General features: G+C 53.5%; 1 protein-coding gene across 1 annotated transcript in view; it reads left to right on the forward strand.

The window, feature by feature from the left end:
• Window positions 1–2222: 2222 nt before the first annotated feature.
• Grik4 (glutamate ionotropic receptor kainate type subunit 4) overlaps window positions 2223–24869 on the forward strand; it is a 436861-nt gene continuing 414214 nt past the window's right edge. Inside the window, exon 1 of the mRNA XM_052188602.1 lies at window positions 2223–2296. The gene's annotated coding sequence lies outside the window, so the exon portion shown is untranslated. The remainder of the gene's footprint in view (window positions 2297–24869) is intronic.

Below are 24869 nucleotides of genomic sequence, written 5' to 3' on the forward strand. Positions count from 1 at the left end.
TCGTCACCAACTCCTATTGAACTTTCATAGGTGCTTCTGGGATAGATAGGGTAGCTGTAATTCAGAGCGAGCACTTCTCTTTGTGGCTATACCTGAGGGCAATGCAAAGAGTGAAAGAGCTAAAAATAAACACTAGAGAACAAACTTACACAGGCTCCAGCAACTTGGATCCACCGGCTAATCAAGATGGCCAGGTACACAGAGTTCTGTCTGACTAGCCCAGCATGGGGGAACTGGCTGTGAGTGATGCTTCAGGCAAGAGGCCCCATTTCTCATCTCCTCTGCTTTTACCATTCAAGATGGGAGGCAGCTCTTGTTGTCTGATCTCTCCCTACTCTCCAGAGGTGATCTGGAATGAACTTCCTGTTTCTAGAAGTTACCTTGCGTGGGGTTGAATCTGGACAAGTGGCACTGGCTGTGGGGAATAGAGAGGGAGTCCAGTGTTGAGGGACTCGTGTCCTCCTCCTAGCTGGGGGAGCAGGGAGACGGGGCAGTGGCTAGGGAATACCTAAGTAAGAATATGAAAGTGGGCTTTTCTGGCACTCGTTTGCAAGGTCTCCTTGCTTCTAGGGGCAGAGACAATCTACCCTCCTAGGAAGTGAAGAGACCGGAGTTTTCACAAGGCCACAGGTTACCTGTGGAACTGTGCTGAAGACCCTTCTCTCTCTCCCTCTCCCTCTTCCTCTCCCTCTCCCTCCTCCCTGCTCTCCCTCTGGTTTTTCAAGGCAGGGTTTCTCTGTATAGCCCTGGCTGTCCTGGAACTCACTCTGTAGACCAGGCTGGCCTTGAAATCCGCCTGTCTCTGCCTCCCAAGTGCTGGGATTAAAGGTGTGTGCCACCACTGCCCAGCTAAATGGTGTAGTCTTGACACAGGGTAAATGTTTTTTTGTTTTTGTTTTTTTGTTTTTGTTTTTTGTTTTTTTGTTTTTAATACCGGACTGAAGAAATGGAGTCCTATCCAACAGGAAAACTCCTGTCTGGTATGGTGGGTCCTGTGCCAAGAAAGCACTCATAAAGCCCAGTCTGGGGAGGAGGAGGGAGAGAGAACAGGCTCTTGTAACCTCACACCTCCCCCCAGCAGGTAACTCAGGCCTGGCCCAGCCTTTCTGCCCTCCTGGCGTGGCATAGGGAGTGTCAACAAATATCCTGCAGCACGTGTAGATTGCCCCAAGAACCAACCACATATGTCTAGAACAACCCCTTCTCGGAGACTTTAGGGTAAGCAGGTGGTTGGCCAAGTGCGAGGGCAAAAGGGGAGAAGATTGGGAGATTGGCTTAGATGGTTTCTGGGTTTGTCTAAGGCTGAGGCTCTGGATTTGAAATGAGGACCTAATTGGTTTTAGGAAGACACTTGTCCCCGTTCCTCTGACCTCTCCTTTTCTAGCCTCCCTTTGAAAGCTATGATGTAGTCAAATTATCCCTGAACCTCAAACCAAGAAGCTTGGTTCTCTCTAGGTCGTGCCCCTGCTCCTGTGTGTAGAATAAAGTGACAACTTCTCCCAGGTGTTGGTCTGTGTGCATAGATCGGTGGACTATCAAATGTGAGCTGTGGTTCTTCGGCCTTCTGAAACACTGAGGTCTATCTGGCCTTGCTAAAGCAAAGCTTCGCCCAGCTCCACGCCACCAGCACCACGGAGGAGGCCGTAGTCTCTACGCCTCATCCCTAGCTCTGGCCCCTAAAACGCCACCAGGAGTCGCCCTTCGCCCACCCAAGCAAGCCAAGCTAATAACTCCTGCGGACCCGGGAGGGCTGCCCCTTGGCGCTGGGTGGTGGAGTGTGTGCCCCAGCTCCTCACTTGGGGGGGGGGGGTCAGTCCTCTGCAGCGCCCACCCGGAGCCCCCCACCCCCGGCCCGCCGTCTCCCGATCGGTCGGATCAGGGAAGCTGCAAGTTTGGCCCGGGCTTTTCCGGCCCCCACTGCCCCACTGCCCGGCTACCTAGGTCCGGGTCCCCAGCTAAAGGCCCCGCCAGAGAGCAGAGACACCGGCGGCCCGCGGCCCCGAAGGGACGCCCCCTCCCCGGCCGGCCGCGTGCGGGACCGCCGCAGTTCCCTCGCTGCCCGCCGGGCGGCGCCCCAGCGCCTCTCCGCGCGCCTCCCGCGCTGCCCGCTCCCGGCTCGCTCGCAGCCGGACACAGACTCTGCCTTCGGCTGCTGGCGGATCGAGCTGGAGCCGCCGCCGCCGCCGCTGCGGAAGAAAAAAAAAAGGAAAAAAAAAAAAAGGGGAAAACAACAGCCGGGCCGCCGGCCGAGCAACGTCGGGTCCCCCGCTCGGCACCGGAGTGCGGAGCCGCCCAGGTAAGGGCAGCAGCCCCCGCGCCGCCCCCGGCCCGCGCCCTGCGCTGTCCCCCCTCGCCTCCCGGGGCTGCGCCGCACCCCGACTTCTGACGTCTCCGCCGCTAGCTCCCTCCCGGCCGCGGCCCGCACCCTGCCTGGCCCCGCTCCCGCCTCCAGCTGCCCAGTCCCCTGCACTCTGATGCCTGCGACCCCGGATTCTCCGCTGAGCCCCCGCCACCTTGCTCCGTACTTCCTCTAGTCTCCATCCCTGCCTGCTTCCCCCTGCGCCTCCTCTCCTCCGCTTCGGTCCTCCCGTTGTGATCCTCCCTCTTCCCAGTCCAACTCCCAGCCCAGCCTCTGCCCCCTGCAGGGATGACGGCCCCTTCCCGACACTGGCGATTCTACCCCGCCTCGTCACCCTCGGCTTCTCCTACGGGCCGCTCTTCCCCGCCACAGTCCTCCTTCAGACCAGCTCGGCTTCTGAGCCCCCTTCCCCCTTCCCTCTTTGCCATCTGTCTTGACCACCCCTGCTCGGGGCCCTGGACTCCGGCCACCACCACACCCCCAACCCTGCACGCAGTCTTGCTTTGGGCCAAGCCAGCGTCCTATCAGAAATGACCCTCCTTCTTGCGATTATCGGGTCTCTTAGCTATCCCACCCTAGTTCACCCGAGTGGGAAGTGAGGGAAAAACTCTGGAGACCTGCACTGGGCGCTGGAGGGGGAAGGGGATAGGTGGAGGGGGAGGGGAGCTCAGGAGATGTTCTTTAGTGAGGACCCGGCAGAGCCGGAGTGGTTCTGACCTAGCTTGGGGTGGAAGGCGCCCTGGTAACTGCTGGGACAGGGGGTTTGTCCAAGGCGCCAAGAGCACCTGTGCCTCCCTCCCCCGGCTCCCTGGAGCTGAGGAAAGTGAGGGAGGAGGTGGAGCCTGGGGAGAGTTGGCCCAGGGCTTTGGGGTGGGGGGGAGGCGCGACCGAAGGGATAGACAGGGCCCGCCGGCCAGGTTGCCTGGCAGTGACCAGGCTATGCAGGCTGAGCTGGTCCCCTCTTGGACCTTGGGCTGTATGGTTCTTGGCATCTGTACTTGATGCTGCCTGCCATCTTCCTCCTGGTGCTGTTGTCTGGTGATGCCACGCGGTGCCACCTCCCTGCCTCCCTCCAGTGGCTCTTCTGGGCATGTCTCCCAGGGGCCTGGGTTGTCTGGAAAGAGGAGGGGAACTCTGGCTGGGCCTGGCCACTGTGCCTGGCAAGTAGGTCTCTCTTGAGACCAGGGCAGGAGGGCTAAGGATTGGCCAAGAAGATTGAACCCTGAGAGGGACAAAGAGAACTACCTTCTTTTTGGCTCCCGTGGGTCCTCTGGTGGTAGTGGCCCTTTCGGGAGCACCTGGAAAAGCTAGCCTTGGATCCCCTGGGGCAGAGCTGCAGGGGTGTGGCTCGGGAGGGAGCAATCCAGTCTTGCTTAGTCCTGGAGTGACCTAGTGGTGGCAAGGGGCTGAGGGGTCGGCTGTGTTCCAGCCCTGCCTGGGAAGGAAGCCCCTGGAATTCCATCCGGCCTCCTCTGGCCGGCTTTATTTGCGGAGGCCGTGGCTCCTGCCTCATCGTTAATCAGGTTTATTATTTTCCTCACTGGCTGGATGAGTTCCTCAAGGTCACGACCTTTTAGAGAGTTAATCTAATATGCACACGTTACAGTGTCTGGGTTTGTTTAATTTTCCAGATTATGTTCATTTCTTGTGGCCTGGGCTTGCCCAGCAGCCTCCTGTCTGTCTCCAGCTCCACCCCCTTTTTCCTGGACCTGTCTAAGACCTGGAGGCAGGGTTGGTTCTAGCAAGGGGGGAGCGAGTGGGTTTGATGGAGGGGGGAGTTGGGTTTTCATGTCCCCCCCCTTTCTCCTCTAGACTCCTCAATCTTGACTGAAGCTTTCCTGGTGGCTCTGAAAGTTTGTTCTAAAGCTTTCCAGTCCTTGCTCCCTTAGAATGCAGAGGGAACTTTTGCATGACAGAGGGAAGTGGATTCTTCTGGAGGAGATGCAGGAGATCTGAGGACTCCACATGCTCCCTAGGGACTTCAGTCCCCAGAGATAGGAAGAAGGGGACCAGGCCTCGATGGAACAGAAAGCCCAGCAGGAGGCCAGGGTCTGGTATGAGGGTCAGCTGTGCTTTGTGCCTGGAAGAGGCATGCTTGTTCTCCCACAGAATGTGCTATGTCCCTTCTGAGTGACAGACTTCTGCAGACCTCCGAATACTGCACAGGAGGCGCGCTTCAGCCTCAGTGGCATTTGCTGTGTCTGCCCGCAGCTGAGAGTCCTACTGGTTGACCCACAGGAACTGAAGCTCAGAGAGCTACACTTGCCTCAGACTTTGGTTTGCAGTCCTGTGTGCTCTCCTGCTCTGGGCTGCCTGGAAAGCCCCTCCCAGCTTATGCTGTAAGACCTTGGCAGAGCAGCCTCACCTTTCTCTAAGACTTGCTTTCCTCACCTGTAAGCCCTGGGCGGGCTCTGCTTTGTATGGCCGCTGCCAAGGGAGTTGGTGGTTAAGGTTGGGCGTCTAGGAGGTGTTCCCTGTGTGGCCCCTCCCCCTCTTTCCCTCCGGGCTGGGTCAGCTACTAGTCCTGCCTGGTGTTGAGAACTGATCTGTCCTTGCATGTGTCCCTACCCAGACAGTGGATCCCCGAGGGGCAAAGCTGTCGCCTGACACCTGTTCACAATCTCCCTCCTCCAACGGTGCAGGGCCGGCCTTTCAGCCCCTGTAACCTGGCTCCGTTCGTAATGGGGATGTAAGAATGGTACGCTACTTAATGATACCATTTTGCTACCTAAAATAAAGGACACCTTATGTTAAACAAATCTGATTAAAAAAAAAACCAAAAAAAAAAAAAAATAAAAAACCAATACCACAGAGTCAGGCTGTCTAAATTACGGGAAGGAAGGAGAGAATCAATTTAATATTGTATTGGCTGAGAATTCTGCTCATTTCACTCAATCACCTGGCTGCCCTGTGACTTAGGTAGGAGCATTTGGGTCTTTACAAACGAGGACTGAGGTCCCTGGGGGCTCTACAATGTCCCATACTCTGTCCTGTGACAGGACCCAATGACAGTTTCAGACTTCAGCTTCCTCCCTGCACGTGGGTAGCATTTGCTTTCAGAAACAGGGATGGCTGGGTACCCTTTTTACTTGCATGCATCCCCGGGTGTTCAGAGTCCCTTAGCTCGGCAGGGGTCCATCAGCCCTTCTTTCTGCCCATATAGGATTTGGGTGGAAAGCATTTCAGGCACCTGTTGTGCCTGAAAATGGCATCTTGATCGTTAATGTGTGCGTATGGATGGATGCTATGTGCAGATGTGTGCATGCTGGAGTCCGCAGGGGCTCAGGGACAGGAAGGCTTTACTGGAAGGAGAGTGAGCAGGAGCTGTACAAGCAGAGCAGGGGGAGAGGGAACGGGGGAGTGGGCAGACTGGACAGGGCAGGTGAAGAAGGTGCGTCCACCCCAAGGGTTCTACCGGAGGAGCACAGACTTAGTTGAATCTGAGAAGTCCCTGACCTGACAAAGGGAAGAAAGACTCAGCCGACTGCAGCAGGCTGGGGGAGTTGTTGAAGATTCTTGGGCCAAGGAGTCTTATGCTGAAAGAGAGGTTGAGGGCTGAGCGGGGGTGGTGGCAAGGGGAAGGGGGAACTTGAATGACATCTCCGAGGCACAGCAGACCCTGCAGACAGATGGGTACCAGCATGTGAAGGAGCAGGGAGGGTTGGAATAACTTTGAGATTTCTAACCCAGGAGCCCAGAAAGAAGAGTAATGCAGGTTTTTCAGGAATAAGAAAGCCAGAAGGGGACCCTCTTTGCCCAGACTGCGTGGAACATTTGGTGACTGGGTTAGTGGCCCACGAAGTTCCTAGATAGCAACTGAACAGTCCTAGGCAGAGCTGAGCCTCAGGCACGTGCTGTCATATCATATAGCAGGTCTGATTCTGGGATCTCACCTCTTATCCTCCTGCCAACTCTGCTGCCCCCCCCTTTGTGACACCTGCACCCCGAGTCCAGTGCTAGCTCATCTCAGTATCCGTCGCTTCCTGGAGACCAAGTGGCGTTTCTGTTAGAGCGGGCAGGAGCCACTATATCACTTTTGCTTACTGAGATGTCCCTAAGCGTGACAGAGCAGGTGCAGGTAAATATTTGTCCTTGTTAAGGGTCTTCGACTCAGGCTGATCCAGTGTTTGCCACCGAGAAAAATGCACAGGTTGTGGAGCCTCAAGGCTGCAGGGGACAGTCCTAACTTCAATGCTCGGAGCACACTTCCTGAGTTTGTGAGCCACTCCTCTTACCTGTGCAGCCACAGGGTCTTGTCTGTGCAGGCAACAGTCCCAGGGATTGCCAGGTTCCCAAGCTGGCAGACCTCTGAGGCTGTATCCAATGGCTGGTCAGGACTAGAAAGCCCGTGAGAAGTCTATACAGTCGCTGTGAGCACTGTGAGGTCCCGTCTCCTCGGCAGCCAGTCTCCCTCCTCATCTGTATCTCAGGAAGCTGCTTTATCAGTGGGAGGATGGCCAAGTGGTTAACCTAGCATCCTTTAGATTGTGTTTCGGATACTGTTTGCTGTGTTGGCTATAGAGAGACTGACAAGGGAGCTGGAGTAGCCCTAGAATCAGCCAGAGAATCTTGGGGAGGAAGGATTGCTGGGGACCAGGAGTAAGTTCTAAGAAGCCCACCTCTCCGGGCCCGGCAAGTCCTAGTGCTGACCTGAGACCAGGTGGCGAGCAGTAAATACGTGTTTAGACTAGGAGTTTAAGGGCTACAGTTAAAGAGCAGGATTTAATAGAATGAGAAATCGATAGCCCCGAGGAGGTTAAGACGTGTAAGTGAGCGGCCGGCTGCAGGGCACTTAATAAAAAAGAAAAGTTTCAGATGACGGAAGATGGAGGCACAGCCAGGCACAGAAAGTAGACTGACTCCTCTCTCCAGGTGCCGAGGCACGGAGGCTCTAGCATTGAAGTGAGGGGCAGCCCTCTGCTGGCTCTCTTAGGGTTACAGAGCCTGGGGGGCCTCCTTTGCTCCCGCAAGGCTGGGCAGTACAGTGGTTAGCGTTATCTCTGAAAACACTCTTCCCCAGATTCAGGGGTGAGGTTTTGCGGGGGGGTGCAGACAGAGGCTGAATCGGTCCCTGGAGCCTCAGCAGGTGAGGGAAGCGCCCAGCAGCGGCTGCGCCTGCTCACCTTAGCAGCCTGATTACGTCTTCATTTCACAGCCTGCCACTCAAGTCTGTGGAGCAGGGAGTGGGTCTCAGGCTTCCGAGTGCTGGGACCCTTTAACACAATCCCTCACGTGTGGTGCCCCTCAGCCATAAAGTTATTTCATTGTCACTTCGTAACTGTAGTTGTGCTACTGTTATGGATTTTAAGGTAAATATGTGATATACAGAATATCTGACATGCAAGCCCTGTTGGGGTTGTGACCCACAGGTTGAAAACCACTTCTGTAGAGTAAGTAGGGTGTCCCTAAGAAGGTCGGTAAAAGGACGTCCTGTGCTGCTCTTTGGGGAGGTGGTGGAGCCTGTCTGTTTGTCTGTCTGTCTATCCTTCCTTCACTTATTATTATTTTTAAAGTCAATGGAGTCTAGACTGGATTTAGAATCAGAGACTGAGAAAGGAGGGATCTAGGATCCAAGGATCTGTGTGTCTAAGCTGCCAGCAGGGCCTCAGCAGAGCTGATTCAGAAGGATCGGTAGGAACCGTTGTCTCGAATGTCAGTAACTAGGGGGAGACCACACCATCATTCGAGGGTAGGCGGGGTCAGGGCCAGGACTCTTGCCCCGGGTCTAGTCTCTGTCTGAGGACTGAGAGGGAAGGTCACCTGCCACCTGCCCAAAGGTGGTCCTCAGGAACACCTGCTCCTCGCAAGGCTGGAGAATCTTATGTAGACTAAAGCAGGGTTTGCTGGGCAGTGACGCTTGCTTGGCTGCCGGGAAAACCGAAAGCCGGTAGGTTAAACAGATCGTAGGATCTGGTTCCTGGAATATCTTGAGGTTGTGCTCCTGTGGATGATTCTCTGGTCTCTGCTCCCTCCTCGTTTTCTGAGAACAACGATCGTCAAGCACCCGTGTGTCTCAGAAGCTGCTCTGGGTGCAGGGTGTCCTGAGCTGCCCTCCAGCTCAGAGAGTGGGTGCTGCTATGCACATCGCCTAGCCCCAAGTGACACCCAGTGGTGAATAGAGCCAAAGTACAGATCAGAGCTTGGGTCAGCCTCCTGGTCTCCAAGATGCTGGGCCCCCACTGCAAATGCTGAACATACTGTGGATGCTTAGTTGGTACAAATGACTTCTAAATTTACTAGGTTTTACCTTCTGCCCAACCATGTCTTTGTGCTTTGAGTCCTCATTCAACCCCTCTCCTTCCTTGGGAACCCACTGGGATGTGAAGATTCCCAATTTGCAAGAGACAATGTCAGCTTCTCTGGGGTTCAGTGTAAACACTGAAAGTCCTTGGCCAGGAAGGTGACACCAGGGTGGGGTGCGCAGGGTGTGGGGAGGAGGAGGAGTCCCTGAAACACACTGAAGGCTGACACTTACCTGGTGGAGGCAGCAGTGGCACCTTCCCTGGTCCCTCGGGGCTGTGTCACAGATGTTTATGCATCCATTTATGACTGTAAGTTTATGGGCACATGGTGGGGACAGGCAGGTACACTCCGAGGCTGGCTCCTACAAAGTGCATCCCGCTATCTGCCAAATCTTCTAAGTGTCTGAAGTCTCGGGGCAGAAGGACCACTGCTCCGTGAGCTTCTTGGTAATAGGTGATGCTGCACTCAGCCCATCCGAGGGCTCCAATGTCAGATGACCCAAATCAAAGAGCCCAGGGTGGGGCAACTAGGGGACAAAGCTCACCTGTGTATTTGAGCTAACACAGCACCACCCACCTTCCCTCAGAAAAGGAAGAGGCTGCCAGCACCCAAGTACACTGGCTCGAAGCCCTCTGCAGGGCGAGGTGCACAGACACAAAGCAAGTCGTCCATCAGCAAGGCGGGATCAGCCAGTGGGCTCTTATCTGCACTCAGCTGTCCAGAGCTTGACTTTGGGCACAAGGGGTTAGGGGCAGAGCTGACCTTGGTCCTGTATCTTGGCTCAGTGTTTCTGCTGTGTTTCTTGTTCCCTGCCTCTGTTTGGAAGTGTTACTCTGAATTCTTCCTTACCAGCAACCCCATACTGTCGCCGTTATCTTCCTGCAGGCTCTTGTGCAAGGGTGTGCAGTTGAACTGCAATTCCATCCTGTTTGCTCTAGGCTGTGTCCCCTCCCTGGCTAGGGTCTCTCTGATAGCCAGAGATGTATATATTGGAGCCTACAGTCCCCAGGAGTGTAGGAATTGAGCAACATCTCTACTTGGGCATAGCCAGGTGGATGGTAGCAAGGAGAAGCCAGGCAATGCTTGGATGCTTTAGGGAAGTCCTCTGATCGCCTGCTGGCCCTGTAGAAGTAGGGTGTACTCAGTATCCTGTCCTCAGCAGTGAGGGTGGTGCCAGCAGGGTCCCCGTGAACAGTAGTCAGTGAGTGAGGGGGCTTTCTTTGGAGGTGCCTGGCTATAGAAGCTATAGCCTGGGACTCTGGACTTTGAGCGAGTCTGAGGGTGCCCAGGTGACCCTCAGCATACAGCTGTCTGGTGTTGAGAGCCCACTATGTAGATCTCAAAACATCTTTCTCATCGTGCATGGCAAGTCACCCTGAGGTTAGTGTAGCCCAGAGGGAGATAAACCAGTGCATGGATAATCTCAGGGCTGCCTGAATCTAATCTGATCCTGGCACCAGGAAGTCTGTGATGGAGGACTGGATGGAGGTTTGGGCTGAGACGTATGGGGTAGCAGCTGTGACTGTCGATCAGGGTGGGATACACAGCTTCCATAAATGGGGAGTAGGCTCTGGGAACAGAAGGCAGATCTTGGGGTGTTAGTACAGGTGACTGATGTGATCTAGGGCCTATGCGCATGCCAATTCATTGATATAGAGCCTGTGTGGTTATATGAAGGTCATTGGCTGTGTGTGCACTAGGCATCAGAGGAAAAGAGTCCTAGGATAAGACACATCAGTGCGGGAACGAGAGGCTTAGGGATCTAGGAAGACTTCTAATCTAGTGTGACCTTTTATCACCTAGTCCTGAACCCACTGGGCCTGCACCGTGGACTCTCCTGTAGACACTGGCCCACGCTCCTGGTACTACTCAGAGCTATGAGCAGGTTCCCCTTCTTTACCCTTTTAGTGGGGTAAGGTGGATTGAAAGAAGTCTGGGGTCTAGTGTGAGCTCCGTGGGCAAGGAAAGATCTACTTGTGATAACTGACCTGAGTACAGACTTCTTTGTTTCGTCTCTAAGTGGGGAAACCTGAGGCTCAGAAAGGAGAAATAACTCCCTTCTCGGAGAGGACTTGGAGAATCAGGATTCCATACAGGCTCCTCTGTCTCCTGGATCATCGATCTCATGCCTAATTCCCATATGACCTTTCACAAAAGGAGAGAGGGCACAGCCCTGCTACCCTGCTCCTGCCTGGCTGGATGTAGTCTTTTCTCCCTGTCAGAACCCACCTGCTGGGCAGCCTCTGGAGGCTCATGGACAAGAGACTCTAGGGTGCATGTAAATCTACCTAGATAACAGAAACAATGCATCGAGCCCAGACTGACTGTGTGGTCCTGGTTGGAATGGGCAGGGCAGGGCGGGGCAGGGTGGGGTGGGGTGGGGCAGGGCGGGGCAAGCTGATCTAAATTTGCTAGCTTGTTTACAATCTAAAGGAGCTTCCAGGAGCTCGCAGACCTGTGGGAAGGGAGGACTTCCTTCCTAGGGAGGGGCTGCCTTGATTTGTAGGAAGCTGTCTAAAGTAAGAGTCAGTCTCTCCTTCCTTACTTTGGGCACTTCTAAAGGGAGGGACAAAGATGACAACATCTGTAAATCCTTAAATCGTAAAGTTCATCCAGGGGGCTGGACAGATGGCTCAGTGGTTAAGAGCACTGTCTGCTCTTCCAGAGGTCCTGAGTTCAATTCCCAGCAACCACATGGTGCCTCATAAAGTTCGTCCAATACATTTGGTGTGATTTTATTCATATAAACGTCGAAGATGGTAACAGAAGCCAGGGTAGCAGGCCCCCTTGGAGGGGCCCTTAGGGGCTGTTGGATTGCTGGCCACACTAGCAATTTTTGTGATTAGGGCATGGCTAACATGAACACTCATTAGCTGACTTGACACTTAGGGGGGTTTTCCTGCCCCTGCCTTCTACTTCAGTTTCAAAATTTGAGACTTAAGTGCTTATAATGAAGGTAATAGCCAGGGCCTTATTGCTAAAGTATGGCCATTTGGCAGAACACTGGAGAGGAGACATGAGGTGACATTAGCATTAGGTGGTGGTTTTTGAACATTGTCTGTGACGGGTCACATGCATTTTCTTGTCCCATCCTGCAACAACCCACATTGACTGGTGGGGAAACTGAGGTTTGTGGAGTTTGCTGAAAGTCACCCAGCCAGCCCCAGAGCAGAGGTGTGGTTCAGGCAGAACCTGCCCCAGAGAGCTGGCATCCTCAGCCCAGGGGAGGCTGCAGACATCTGGCCATGCAGCACTGGTCGCCTTGACCCCTTACTTGTTTAACTGAATGTCTGTCCCCACATCTGTGTCACCTTTGAAGTTCTGGCTGCCGGTCCTGCTCAGCTGCAGCCTTCGTGGAAAGAGGGGGACTGTCTCGAGTTCCTGTACTGCTCCCCGTCTGGAGATGCTTCCAGAATGGGATTAGTGAGAAGCGGGATCTTGGAGGGAAGGGGAGGGGAGAGTCTCTGGAACTAGGGAGGGAAAAGGACCAGAAGAGGCTGTAGGCTGCAGCCCTCTAGCCAAATCTCGCCAAGTGATGGAGGGAGACTTGCTTGGAGTTTATCCCAGCAGAGGAGGGGGTGGTGAGGGTGGGGGAGGGGGGAACTGCTTCTGCTGCTTAGTGTGGGTTTCCTCACGTCTCCCCAGAGCTCTGCTGGGGATTTACAGCTTCATAGACACCTAGCTGATCACCTGGAGATGGCACAGGCAGGGCTGGGCCTCAGAGGAGGACGCTACCTACCTTTCTTACACTCATACAAAGGCCCGTTTGATGTGTGGCCTTGCCTGGGGAGAGGTGGTGGCGTTGCATCAGTGTTTCTTAGCAGCTAGCAAAGCAATCACGTGAAGCTGCGTTATGATCCGAGGTTCCTGAGCAGGTAGGAAAAGGGGGCCCGGTGCTGGAGAAGGGGCTCCCTTTCCCAGCTAAGGCAGCCTCACTTCCCTTTGTCGGAGAGGCCTGCTCTGATCCACTCCTTCATTCTTGGCGTCTCAGACCCTAGTCTTCAGCAGTCACGTTACAGACTTGTGTCTAGCAGTCTTGCTTGCTTATCGTGGTCTATGTTTTAGGCTTCTGTGCAGTGTGTTGCTCTGGTCATTCCTGTTTGGCTGGAGGCTGGCTGAGGGCAGGAACCACTCGTCGAGAGGTCCCATCCATTGCATCCTGTGGACAAGAACCCATCTGATTCTGGTTCCCTGTGTAGCCTTGGCTTCCTGACTCAGAATCTTTTTCACAGGCCAGCCCGTCCCTCCAGCTTGGAATCCCTGCTCCCTCCCGCCCCCCTCCTCCTCTGGCACTCCTATGACTTATCCTTTCCTGATGCTCTTCCCCCATCCTATCCCAGTCCCTTCCAGAAACAGCCTGGTGCCCTTTCTCCCTTAGAGTGTTTGCCATACCGAACTCCAGCTGCCTACTCCCTGTTCAGGCTCCTTGATGGGCACGAACTTAGAAGCCAGGGCTGCGTCTGTGGGCTTTCCTTAACATGGCCTATCCTTCTGGGTAGGTCAGGGCCCGCTTAGGAATCAGGGGACACTAAGTCTGAGTCCTTTGAGCCCTCCACACCTTGTTCTTGCTATGCACCTAAGAGTCTGACCTTGAAAGGGCCAATGTTCAGACCACCAAGGCGCAGGTGGGGTGGGATGCCCGCCTTTGACAAATAGCTCTGTGGTCCCTGGACATGCAGGCTAATTCAAGTGCAAACAGTGTATTAGTATTTATTACTTGTGCTCCACTGCGAATAAAATTTGAGCTTTAAAAATAATGGTGAGTGAATGAATCAGTGGATAGCCTGTGGGGAGAGGGGACCGGGGAAGGTGTTTCGGGAACAGAGTGGCAGGGGACCTGGCTCGTGCAGAGCCTGCCATGGCTTCTTTGGGGAGTGGCTCCCATATGTCTGGATTGGGGAGTAGTTCATTTGCAGGGCAGAATTTGCTGGAAAGCATATTTGCCAATGGCGGCTGCTGCGTATCCGCAGGCTGAGGAGGTGGCTGTTGTCTGGGTGAATAGCTTCCGAATATCTATTTCAGACATCTGTGCTTAAAATCCTTAATTCAGGAAGCTGTTTCCCGTGAAGTCTGTCCCTGTGCTCCAGCAAGCTCCTCTGTTGTCTTGCTCTGACTGGCTGGCTTATAGGGCAGACTGGGCTCTGCCTCATAGCGCTGAAAATGCCGTTCAGAGACCTAGCAAGGGTCACAGGGAGCTACGACTGCTCTGTAGGTGCCAGGATGCAGGAGCAGAGCCCGTGCAGGTGCGGAGTGCAGGGGCCTTGAGAGAACCGGGCAGGGGAGCTCTGGGGCAGCGATGCCCTCTTATCGACAGCAGACACACTTTTCGTTGGAGCATCGCAAAGGTGCACTTGAACGAGATGAGGGTTGTGGGTGGAGCTTGGTTGGCAGAGCCCTGGGTTCAGTGCCCGGCAGGCATCCTAATCCTCAGTCATCAGGTATGGTGGTGCCTTGCCCGTCATCCTAGTGCCCCAGGGGTAGGGGCAGGAGGATTAGAAGTCCAAGGCCATCCTTGTCTATAGAACAAGTTCAAGGCCATCCTTGGATACATGAGAACCTTTCTTAACAAACAGAGAGGAGATCTGTAGCTGGACTTAGGAGTCATTTTAGGTCTCGGCGACTTAGTTTGCTTGCAAGCTGGTGATGGTTCCAAACGCCCTGTGCATTTCTATGATGTAGAGATCACGCTGTCTGGTCAAATATCCTTTCAGATATCCAAAGACAGTCCTCACACTGCCCTCCAGCTATGGCTTTGCCTAGAGCTCGGTGTCCCAAGGACCTCCACGACACCGGGACGAGTATTCTGTGGTGGAGGGACCAGCAGCATCTTTTATCATGGTGTGTTGTCAGGGATGGACCCCCAAGTCGTGGCTTCCGTGTGGTTTGCCTGTGGAGGGAGAGAGGGAAATTCCTTCTTGCCTCCACTCAGACCGCAGTACTCCAGCATGAGCCTCAGCCCTGTTGAACACCACCAGCTGGGTGCTGGTGTCATCGGATCTTACAGGAGCAAGGAAGCAGGCCAGTCCAGAGTCACTGCTGGAACTGAGTTCAGCCTGGCTCCGCAAGGCCTCTGCTACCTGGTCGTTTGGGTCTCTGGATGTCACAGGAGGTTAGTCAGTAATTTTCGGGTGTCACAACTGAGCAGGTGTCATGCCGTCCTCCCCTGTTAATTCCAAGTGGAATCCTCTCCCCACCTCCAGCCCTGGAAGCTTTCAACGTGAATGACCTCAGCCCACTTGGAAGGCTCTTTGCTTCCCATGAGCCACTGAATGAAGTGGATAAGATTTCTAAGAGCAGAGGCTCTCAACCTTGCTAATGCTGCAACCCTTTAATACAGTTCCTCACATTGGCCTGACCCCCAACCATAAAATTGTTTTCACCGCTACTTTATAACTGTAATTTCACTACTGTTATGAATTGTGATGTAACCATCTGTGCTTTCCTATGGTCTTAGGCAACTCCCAAAGGGGTCGCGACCCAGAGGTTGAGAATGACTTTGCTAGGGCATCAGTGACCACTGGAAACCCCTGGCTGTTGATGTCAGAGTGAGTGACCGTGCTAATGCAGTGTGGCTGCTCTGGCCCCCATTCTCAAGCCCCAGCTAAGCTCTCTGCCCAGTTCCTTCTGACTTCCTGAGCCCCTGTGCGTACCCCGGATTGGGGCACCAGTCCAGTGGTCTTTCAGCATTAGTAGACTGTCCCAGCAGCAGGGAGGCATTGAATCAAGGTCTCCTCTGAGGAAAAAAGGGTATTGTTTAGACATTTTGTGTAAATTAGTAATATTGTGACTGTTAATTGGATGTCCATTGATCGTCTGTCAGAGGTTTGATTTACTCTGTCCTTCCCCTGGAGCCTCAGACACCGTGGAAAGCCCGCTGGCTTTTGGCTGCTTCTCTGTCTCTGCACCTGTGAACCTGTTTCATTCCACTGGCTTTGTAATTAAGGTCTTTTGTTTCCCTGCTCCAGCCTTGGCCTCCTCTGCCCCCCGCCCCCCCTGCAGCCACGGCCCCAAGTGGATTCCCACGAGTCATTCTTTAAACAGAGTTTTCTGAAGTCTTAGGCACAAGGACAAAAAACAGAAGTGGCCACTGCTTTTTCTTTGGGGGATTTTCGTGTTCTGAGTGTTTTCTTTGGAAGGGCACGGGAAGGGCAGTGTCCCAGAATGCATCAGGTTGTGCTGCGGGCTGCGTTAGTTCCTCTGCTCTGTGGTTATTTGAGCTGTGGGTGGATGGAATTCCAATCCATGCCTGGCCCTGTGTTCAGTACTAAGGACGAATCCCTAAATTTAACTAAGAAATAGATACTGGGTAGCATGGAGAGGCCAATGCAAGAGACATGGGGACACGGAAAAGGACATTCACCTCAGCATGGGCAGCAGGGCGGGCTTCCTGGAGGAGGCATGATGCCCTGCAACTCTTGGGTGAAGATGCAGCTGCCCCAGCAGAGACACCTCCCTAGCAGAGACAAGCCTGCAGTCATAACTGATACTGGGCATCCGGATGGGCGGTGGTAGGGGAGACACCTTGACTAGCCATGTTCATACTAAGGACGGTGTGCCGCAGGCCCACATTCACCAAGCACAGATCCTTTCTCGAGGGGCTTTCCTTGGGTGGTCTGGCTTGTCCCTTGTCACGTACGAGCTCTGTTGACAGAGTTCAGGAAGCCTTCTTGGTGAAGGACTAGGGGAGGAACTGAGGCTCTCTAAGTCAGAGGTGCTGGCTCCCCCATTCTTCCTACCCACCTCGTAATTGCTGTGTGGCTCAAAGGGGCGATAAGAAAGGTTAGGTCTGATGTGTGTGACAAAATGTTTTAGCTTCGTCCCGGAAGCAGCCACTGGAAGGTTTTAAGCAGAGGCAGCTTGGTTGGCTCTGTTGTGTAGAAAATGGATAGGGCTAAGAGAGGCTGGAGGCAGCGACCGCTAGGCACCTAGGAGCCTAGGATGATCCTGTAGGGGAGAGGCCAGGTGTGGGCCAGGACACAGATGACCAGATAGCCCTGAGGGCCAGGAAGGAGGGAGAATCTTCAGGACAGGGATCGCTCCGTTAGGAGCTGTTGAGTGGTGGGTAGAAGGCCGATGCTTCTCAAATTCTTCCTGGGAGCAGCTGACACTCAGTACCTAAGACAGGGCAGTTGGGGGGCCCGGGGAACAGTAGAAGGTGGTAGATTCAGTTCTGACTAAGATTGGTTGGGTTTGAAGCAACTGAGGGACATCCTCCCAGAACTGAATATACACCGCAGCTCTGGAAACACAGACAGCGAGAATGAGGAGTCTAGAATGGGGGTAGATGGCGACTGGGATCCCCGGAGTGAGAAGGAAAGGACGGAAGACAGAGCTTTACTACTGCACACACCCAGGGTCTGGCTTCACAGACATGGAAGAGCCAAGTGCATACGTGTAACTCCAGTGTTCAGGAAGCTGTGGCTGAGGCAGGAGGATGGCAAGTTGGAGGCTAGCCTGGCCTACGTGGTGAGACCATCACAAAACAAAACAAAACCCAAAGATAACCAGAAGTAGTATCCCCAGTGAGACTGCAGGGGATGCAGGGACCCGAGGAGGAGGGTGATGGAGGGAGGGGGGTTCACCCCAAGGGTATGATGCTACAGGGAGGTCTGGTGGAAAGTCTGTGCTATGTGGTGAGGCAGCAGGTTGTCTGCGATTTGGCTGCTAAGAGGCCGTGGTTGTCTCTTAGTCACTCGAGGACAGGGATGTGTGACTGCCACCAGTCAGCTGGCTTGAGGGTCTGTTCATCTCACTGGATGGACAGTGTAGATAAGCAAGAAGCTGTTCTCTGTGAGTCCGCTTCCCTCAGGGGTTGGCGGCAGCAAACAGTCCGTGGCAGTGGGCAGGCAGAAGGGATGGCAAGTGGTACCACCTAGTGTGCCACGCGTGTCTCAGGTATTACTACCCTGAGTGCTTTGCTGTGTCTCTCAGCCTGGGGTCTCAGCCCCTCTGACCCCAGGGACTTGACATGTCTTTGGTTCCCAGGATTCTTACATGGCTTCTTGTCTCTGTATCCTCCAGGCCTTTTCTCCTCCTTGAGTAAGTGCTGTGTCTTCCCCCAGTTCTGCCCTGGAATTATTCAGCTGCCATTTCTGGCTGCGGTTGACCTAACAAAAGGCCTTGATTGGTCCAAATCATGCCCCTTCTCAGGCCCGTGCAGCAAGTAGGCTGGGAAACGCTCACCTGTGCTACCAACTCAGTGGTTCCCATGGAGATGACTTGAGGGTGTCTGTCACTCCCGGGACTGCATTGGGAGCCCGAGTGCCCAGTGACACTCAGGACCTAATAGGCCCTTCAGGAACAAGAACACCGGGCACAGACGGGATCACACAGGCAGGGACACCCAGCATTGGCAATCTATCACTGCATGGATTCAAGTCTACAGCTGCCCCTGGGAATTCTGGGAAGGCACCAGTGGTGGACCCGCCAATGGCTTTCTGCAGCTGTTTCTTCGACTCTCAGACAGTGGTTCCCGGTAGACTGGGCCCAAAGGGCTTGGCTGAGACTTGAAAACTAGACACCAGACGCGAGCCTGGTGTTGGGTATTAGATGCCAGGCAAGAGCTGCTGGGACCCTTTACTGGGCTGCTGGGACCCTTTCCGGGGCTGCTGGGACTTCTTCAACCGTCAAGCTGCCACGGCTGTTCTCTGCCATGATGGTGGCCGCTGCAGGTACTGAACTTTGAGTTTTCCACCACGTGCTGCTGCGTGTGCTATCAGTGTAGCCCGAGCTACTGAACGTAGTAGGCAGAGAAAAGCACTCCGGATGTTGCAAACCCAAGGGAGGTCCACCACCCTGGAGTGTTCCTGAATCCTGAGTGAGCACAGCTTGTTTATATAGCCCGAGAAGGAGTGCTTGGGCCAATCACAGCCATGTGTCTGTGCTTGGGCCAATCACAACCATTTGTCTGGACCAATCACAGGCTTGCCTCTTAGCACCAATCACAGTCTCCGAGCCATGTGCTTTGGACAAATATTGCTGGCCTTTCTGTCACAGCCATCCGACCACCAGGCAAAGTGGTCTCCCCTTGGCCAAGATAGAAATTGTTGCGGGGTCATCTGGAGTTCACTGAAGCTTGTGACAGCAAGGGGCGCTTGTGACAGCAAGGGGCGCTTGTGACAGCAAGGGGCGCCTGTGACAGCAAGGGCCCTGGTGCAAACCGTTTGCAATAACCCTGGCTGGAGCTGTGTGCTCAGGAGCCAGGGCGGTCAGCCGTGGTCTGCTGTAGAGCCGTTTCAAGGTGTCAATGTACTCCTGGTGCTTACACATGGGTAGTTGAGCTGGCTGTTTGACTAACGATCTTCGTTGTTTAAAGACAGCCTCAGTAACGACAGTGTGTCCAACAGCGATTGACAAGTTAGATTGTCCCAACCTCAACATCTTTGCTTGTTTATAGGAAAACACGAGGAGTGCTCACGGACACTTAATAGAACTTATTGTTGACACCAGCAGCAATTTAAAACAGATTTTTAATAATGTTTAACATCTGCCTAGTGATCAGGCTGCCCCTTGTTTGTCTCACTGAGCAATGAGAGAGTGGTGGGAAGGACTAGAGAGCGCCTCAGGCAGATGGGGTAGAGACTAGGGAAAATCAGAGGCATGCAGGGTCTGGGGTGCACGCGCAGGGGTGGGGGTGCGGTGGGGGAAGGGTGGTGGTGGGGTGCCTCCACCGTGAGAGATGAAGAACAGTTTATACAGAGCACGGGGTGAAGGTCAGGATGAACCCCACCTTCTGGTTTGCCCAGGATTGAGATGTTTCCTTGGAGGCAGGACTCCTGCACTTGGGCTGAGCCAGGTTGGCCCAAGGTGGAGATCAGGCTAACCAGCTTAGGAGTGCGGCCACCCTGCATACAGCCGGCTCTCACATGGGGGTCTAATCTGCAAGTTCTACTGACTTCTGAGGGCTAGGTGTTCTCCCGACAGCCAGCTGGCCCTTACAGGGACAAAGTGTGGAGCAGAGACTGAGGGAAAGACCACCCAGAGACTACCCCGCCTAGTGATCCATCCCATATACAGTTACAAAACTCAGACACTATTATCCATGCCCACAAGTACTTGCTGACTGGAGCCGGATATAGCTGTCACCTGGGAAGCTCTGCTAGGGCATGACAAATACAGAGGGGGACACTCTTAGCCAGCCATTGAACTGAGCACAGGGTCCCCAATGGGGGAGCTAGAGAAAGGACCCAAGGAGCTGAAGGGGTTTGCATCACCAGAGGAGGAACAACAATATGAGCCCCCCAATACTCCCAGAGCTCCCAGGGACAAAAACATCAACCAGATAGTATACATGCTGTTACCCATGGCTCCAGACACATAGGCAGCAGAGGATGGCCTTGTTGGACATCAAAGGGAGGAGAGGGCCCTGGTCCTGGGAAGGCTCGATGTAGCAGTGGAGGGGAATACCAGGACAGGGGAGCGGGAGGGACTAGGGAATGGGGGAGGGGAGATGGCTTATGGGACTTTTGAGGGGGGGGGGGACCAGGAAAGGGGAAATCATTTGAAATGTAAATAAAGAATATATCGAATTAAAAAAACAGAGACAAAAACAATGTATCTCACTGAATGCAGAGCCAGGATGAGATTTGTCACCTGCTCTGAGCCCTGAGGCAGCCTGGCCCAGCCCTGATGGACTGCCGACAGTCAGAGAAGAGTGCTGAGGTCGGGTGGAGTCTGGAGGATTCCTCTAGGTGGAGAGCACAGGGAGAAGGGAGTGGACGACCAGCAGAGCATGCTGGGCCATAGGAGATGCTGAAGACATGGCCATTCCAGAGCATTTATGAACCCAGGGCAAAAATGGCAGAGTGACTTTGGGCGCAAAGAGGCAGAAGTAAGGCAAAGGAGCCTGCCAGGTTCCATGTCCAGCCTCCAGGGATGACGACCCCATACAGGGAGGCTAGAGGTAGCCCCGTGGCCCATTTGCAGGATTTGTGTTGGATTGTTTTCCCTTTTGTAGGGCAGGAGTGATCAAAGAGCCAGGATCATGATGACTCAGGACCACGAAGGTGCAGCCCTTGACTGCAGACTTCAGACCTGTAATGAGAGTTGTGGAGGCCCTGCTCAGTGGAGGGAGTAGAGTGAGTGGGCCAAGAACTGAAGGAAGAGGAGGGAGGTACCAGGATCAGCAGTGGAGGGATGAGTCAGCTCTGGGAGGGAAGGGCCAGGCGAGCCTGAGCCACCAGCTAAGCCTCCTGTGTTCTTGCTGGGAAGCTAAGACGAGGCCTTTCCTGGTGTCACTGCAGGCCCCTGGGCTGCCTGGTGGAGTGAGGCTCCCCTCCAGGCTGCCTTGTTTTCTCATGAAGTGTGTTATGTCTGTTCCCACTGGATTTAGGGCCAACCTCAACAAGACTCCTCCCTAACATACCAATTGCCAGGGTCTAATGGAGGTCCAGACATGGGCTCAGGTATCAGGCAGACTTGGTTTGAGTCCTGGGCCCATTGCTGAAACTCCACAGGCCTTTGGCCAAGATGCAGACCCTCTCCTGCCTGGAATATTCTTTCTCCTCTTGTCCATACAGAAAACTATTCCTACTTCAAACCCCAGTCAATGTCACCCTTCTTGTGAAGCATGTCCACTCCTTGAGGAGAATCCTTTGCCTACTGTGGACATCAAAACATGTACCTGGATAGTGGACAGCCTGTGGGCGGGGTGGGCACTATGTCATGGGTCTGGATGATGGACAGCCTGTGGCTGAGGTGGGCACTATGCCTTGCACCCAGATGATGGACAGCCTATGGGCAGGGTGGACACTCTGTCATGTACCCGGATAGTGGACAGCCTGTGGGCAGGGCAAGCACTCCGTCATGTACCCGGATGGTGGACAGCCTGTGGGTGGGGCAGGCATTATGCTGTGTGACTGGATGTGACCCAGTGACAGGTGCATGTGACCCCTGTGGATGCTAGGGCACTCAGCCTGTCTGTGTCCTCCTTATCACGGCTCTGATGGGCCTGGCTCATGGCTACCACGGTAGAGGTAGGCATTGGCAGCAGGGTGACCCCGTGTTTTCTCTGATGCCCCAAAAATTCCCAGGGTAATAGGCAGTTCCCAGGTGGTTGACACCTCCCAGTGGGAACTGAGCATTAGAGTCCGAGTTCAGGATCCAATGCCAAAGCATCCCTGGCGCTCTCCAGGGCTTGTGACTTCTTGGCCTCTTCTGTTCCTTCCCAGGGCACATACGACCTCCTGATGTACCCTGAGTTTACTTATTTGTCACTTATACCTCGTCTCCCCCATAAAGCACAGGGTCTGTGACACTGTGTTGACTGCTGTGTTCCAGGATCTAGAAGGATGTCTGTGTACAGTAGGCATCTAGAATGATGCCTGTATACAGTAGGCATCTAGAGCGATGCCTGGTATACAGTAGGCATCTAGAGTGATGCCTGGTATACAGTAGGCATCTAGAGTGATGCCTGGTATAAAGTAGGTATCTAGAGCGATGCCTGGTATACAGTAGGCATCTAGAGCGATGCCTGGTATACAGTAGGCATCTAGAGCGATGCCTGGTATAAAGTAGGCATCTAGAGCGATGCCTGGTATACAGTAGGCATCTAGACTGATGCTTGGTATACAGTAGACATCTAGACTGATGCCTGGTATACAGTAGACATCTAGAGCGATGCCTGGTATACAGTAGGCATCTAAAGCGATGCCTAGTGTAAGTGGGCATCTAGACTGATGCCTGGTATACAGTAGGCATCTAGAGCGATGCCTAGTGTAAGTGGGCATCTAGAATGATGCCTGGAATACAGTAGGCATCTAAATGATGCCTGACATACAGTAGGCATCAAAATGTAATGAGCAGATGATGAAGTGAAAGCCCTGCCTACTTTATTCTTGCTACTTTATGCCACTTTCCTGGCCTCTCCATCCTTATTCCAGAAACGTCTACTGTTTACAAAACTGATTCTAACATAACAGAGTGAACAACTTGCTGTAGGACCAGAAGCGAGGGAGTAAAGCATTCTCCCTGACATAGGAGTGACCATGCCTCTCAGGGAGCTTGACATTGACTGGGTTTTGAAGTATGAATAGAAGTTTTCTATATGGACACGAGGAGAAAGACTATTCCAGGCAGAGCCTAGATCACACTCAGAGAGGTACAGTGACTTGGAGCTTCCTGGAATGCTCAGGGGATAATTAGAAGGACTGGAATGTGAAGGAAGTGTAGGGCGTGTTGGGGCATTGGAGGGACTTGACGGAGAAAGCTTGAGATGGGCTCCTGCTGCTGTGGGTAGGCAAACCTGTGCAGACTCACTGCAGCTGAGGGCATTGCTTCTGTTTGTTGCAAACCTGAAGGAATGGTACTCCCCGCCACACAGGGCTCCCGTGAGGAGTAAATGGGTTAAATATATGAAGGACTTACACTGGATCATAGCACGTGACATAAACTCCATTATTATTATTATTATGCTGCCCGTTGAACTTTTTATACCTCTGTGCACGCGCACTTGCACACGCATTCCTGCCTGGCTTCCAGAGCAGAGCAGCGGAGAGGCAGGCCCCTGCCTCCCATCCGTGGGCACGGTTTGGACTGAGTGTACTTGGACACCGTGGCGAGCTTGGCTGGCCCCTCCTGGCTGCAGAGCTGCGTTCAGACCACAGTGGGCCAAACCAGGCCCACAAACCGAGGCCAGGACAAACAAAGGTAACTATGCAGGCATCCCCGGCGGTGGCGGCAGCAGGTTATAAATGCAGTTCTGCAAGCATTGTGTGTGTTATTGAGAAGCCATAGGGAGGGTGAGATGCGCCAGAAAGCCGAAAGCAGGCAGATGTTTTTGCAATGAAGAAAAAGGTAGATTTAAAAAAAGACTCTAAAGCAGCAAGTGTGAGGCCATTTTCCCCCAACGCCTCGAGAGGGAATTGGAAGCAGATGTGTCTGGAGCATTGGAATGACAGGAGCAGATCACAGCAGGGCTGACCGCAGTTCACAGAGGTCGGTTTGGGTCAACTCGCTGACTCTTCTGACTTTCCGAAGCTTACTATGTCTAAGTAGCTTCAAATTGGGCATCTCAATTTTATAGCGCCATGAGCCATGCCTTCTGTGAGGGAAAGATAAAGAGGTGTGATCACCCTGAGGTGAGCAGGCATCAGATCCGGGTGGACACAGCAGGTGTGTGCATATATGTATTCATTTGTGTGCACATGTATTCGGTGAGGCCGAATTTGCCGGCGGATCCGTCCAGTCATTTGTGTCTCTGTGTGGCAGACACTATGCAAAGTCTTTCTTTAGGTCTCGGCTGCCACAGGGCGTCATCCTCGGGCCTGCCGCATTTGACACATTTGTTGATGTCCCGGATGAGCTGACTGTCCACTTCACATACAATGCCAGGCTGGCAAGACTGCAGGATGACATCATCAGTATGTGGAGTGGATGGGCAGAATACCAGGGCCCAGCATAGAAGGTGGGATTATCCTCCATCATGTAGAAAGCCTGAAGTCTGACTTTCAAAGTTCAGCCGCAAGGGCCAGTGGAGATTGCTTGCCATTCATTCAGTCCCGAGGACTGAGGTGTGGTGATGTGCGCTTGCATCCCAGTGCCAGAGTTAGGAAGATGGGCGGGTACCTGGGACTCGCTGCCCAGCCAGTGGAGTCAAATTGGCAAGCTCCAGTTAGAGGGGAAAGTGATTGATGAAGACAGTGATGTTAACTACTGGCAGGTATGTGTGCACACACACACACATACACACACATACACCTACACACATAACACACATGAACATATACATGTACACACACACCACATACATACACACATGTATACACCACATACATGTACACACACCATATACATATACTCACACCACACAATATACACATACTAACACATACATGTACACACACGTATACACACCACATACATATATACATACATGTATACATAGACACAGAAACATACATGTATACATATAATGCACCTACACACATGCATACACAAACACATACATGTACATACACACACATACACACATGCACAGCCCCCCAATTGTACAAACCCAGGATGGGACGCTCTCACTCAGGTTCCCTCAGGTAGATGGCTTGGAGGTAGGTGCTCGCTGAAGGAGACAAGAGAGTTCGTAGCACTGCACTTTGAGTAGCCCGTGCTTGAACGTGCACTGTACCCAGGGCTCAGACTCCACACTGAGACCTGAGACAACCCCAGGGTTCTTGAGGAAGATCATTGGCAGGATGGTAGAGGAGCCTTGGGGGCCTTCCTGGTAGGAAAGGGGCCATGGAGAACAGATTCGTAAGACTGAGGCTTTGCTGCA

This window comes from Apodemus sylvaticus, chromosome 7, assembly GCF_947179515.1.
Source record: "Apodemus sylvaticus chromosome 7, mApoSyl1.1, whole genome shotgun sequence".
NCBI classification, from domain to species: domain Eukaryota; kingdom Metazoa; phylum Chordata; class Mammalia; order Rodentia; family Muridae; genus Apodemus; species Apodemus sylvaticus.